This window comes from Physeter macrocephalus, chromosome 1 (genome assembly GCF_002837175.3).
Source record: "Physeter macrocephalus isolate SW-GA chromosome 1, ASM283717v5, whole genome shotgun sequence".
NCBI classification, from domain to species: domain Eukaryota; kingdom Metazoa; phylum Chordata; class Mammalia; order Artiodactyla; family Physeteridae; genus Physeter; species Physeter macrocephalus.
Window position 1 is genome coordinate 117,486,964 of NC_041214.2, and position 2,726 is coordinate 117,489,689.

A 2,726-nucleotide genomic window follows, 5' to 3' on the forward strand; every position below is an offset into this window, starting at 1 on the left:
TTTTTTTTCCTTTTTCTCTTTTTGTGAGTGTGTACATGTATGCTTCTTTCTGTGATTTAGTCTGTATAGCTTTGCTTTTACCATTTGTCCTAAGGTTCTGTCTGTCCGTTTTGGTTTTTTTTAAGTATACTTTTTAGCACTTATTATCATTGGTGGATTTGTTTTTTGGTTTGGTTGCTCTCGTCTTTCATTTTTTCCATATTACTTTTTATTTTTAATAATTTTTTTTATTTTAATAACTTTTTAATTTTTTCTTTCTTTTTCCTTTTTTTCTCCATTTTCTTCTGAGCCATGTGGCTGACAGGGTTTTGGTTCTCTGGCCAGGGGTTGGGCCTGTGCCTCTGAGGTGGGAGAGCCAAGTTCAGGACATTAGTCCACCAGAGACCTCCCGGCTCCATGTATTATCAAATGGCAAAAATTCTCCCAGAGATGTTCAACTCAATGCTAAGACCCAGCTCCACTCACCGACCAGCAAGCTACAGTGCTGGACACTTTATGCCAAACAACTAGGAAGACAGGAAGACAACCCCACCCATTAGCAGAGAGGCTGCCTAAAATCATAATAAGGTCACAGACACCCCAAAACACATCACTGGATGTGGTCATGCCCACCAGAAAGACAAGGTCCAGCCTCATCCACCAGAACACAGAAACAAGTACCCTCCACCAGGAAGCCAACACAACCCACTGAAACAACCTTAGCCACTGGTGGCAGACACCAAAAACAATGGGAACTATGAACGTACAGCCTGGGCAAAAGAGACCCCAAACACAGTAACTTAGCAAAATGAAAAGATAAACAAACATACAGCAGATGAAGGAGCAAGGTAAAAACCCACCAGACCAAACAAATGAAGAGGAAATAGGCAGTCTACCTGAAAAAGAATTCAGAGGAATGATAGGAAAGATGATCCAAAATCTTGGCTGTAGAATGCAGAAAATACAAGAAACATTTAACAAGGACCTAGAAGAACTAAAGAGCAAACAAAAAATGATGAACAACACAAAAATGAAATTAAAAATTCTCTAAAAGGGATATATAGCAGAACAACTGAGGCAGAAGAACAGATAAGTGGCCTGGAAGATAAAATAGTAGAAATAACTATGCAGAGCAGAATAAAGAAAAAAGAATGAAAAGAACTGAAGACAGTCCTAGAGACCACTGGGACAACATTAAACGCACCAACATTCAAATTATAGGGGTCCCAGAAGAAGAAGAGAAAAAGAAAGGGACTGACAAAATATTTGAAGAGATTATAGTTGAAAACTTCCTTATGGGAAAGGAAATAGTTAATCAAGCCCAGAAAACACAGAGAGTCCCATACAGGATAAATGCAAGGAGAAACATGCCAAGACACATATTATTCAAACTACCAAAAATTAAATACAAAGAAAAAATATTAAAAGCAGCAAGGGAAAAATAACAAATAACATACAAGGGAATCCCCATAAGATTAACAGCTGAACTTTCAGCAGAAACTCTGCAAGCCAGAAGGGAATGGCAGGACATATTTAAACTAATGAAAGGGAAAAACCTACAACCAAGATTACTCTACCCAGCAAGGATCTCATTTAGATTCGACGGAGAAATTAAAACGTTTACAGACAAGAAAAGCTAAGAGAATTCAGCACCATGAAAACAGCTTTACAACAAATGCTAAAGGAACTTCTCTAGGTAGGAAACACAAGAGAAGGAAAAGACCTGCAATAACAAAGCCAAAACAACTAAGAAAATGGTAATAGGAACATACATATCGATAATTACTTTAAATGTAAATGGATTAAATGATCCCACCAAAAACACAGACTGGCTGAATGAATACAAAAACAAAATCCATATATATGCTGTCTAGAAAACACACACTTCAGACCTAGGGACACATAAAGATTGAAAGTGAGGGGATGGAAAAAGATATTCCATGCCAATGGAAATCAGAAGAAAGCTGGAGTAGCAATTCTCATATCAGACAGAGTAGACTTTAAAACAAAGACTATTACAAAAGACAAAGGACACTACATAATGATCAAGGGATCAATCCAAGAAGAAGATATAACAATTGTAAATATTTATGCACCCAACAAAGGAGCACCTCAATATATAAGGCAAATGCTAACAGCCATAAAAGGGGAAATCGACAGTAACACAATCATAGTAGGGGACTTTAACACCCCACTTTCAAAAGTGGACAGATCATCAAAAGGAATATAAAAAAGGAAACACAAGCTTTAAATGATACATTAAACAGGATGGACTTAATTGATATGTATAGGTCATTCTATCCAAAAACAACAGAATATACTTTCTTCTCAAGTGCTCATGGAACATTCTCCAGGATAGATCATATCTTGGGTCACAAATCAAGCCTTGGTAAGTTTAAGAAAATTGAAATCATATCAAGTCTCAAGGAACATTCTCCAGGATAGATCATATCTTGGGTCACAAATCAAGCCTTGGTAAATTTAAGAAAATTGAAATCATATCAAGTATCATTTCCAACCAAAATGCTATGAGACTAGATACCAATTACAGGAAAAAAATCTGTAAAAAATACTAACACGTGGAGGCTAAACAATACACTACTTAATAACCAAGAGATCACTGAAAATATCAAAGAGGAAATCAAAAAATAACTAGAAACAAATAACAATGAAAACATGATGACCCAAAACATGGGATGCAGCAAAAGCAGTTCTAAGAGGGAAGTTTATAGCAATACAATGCTACC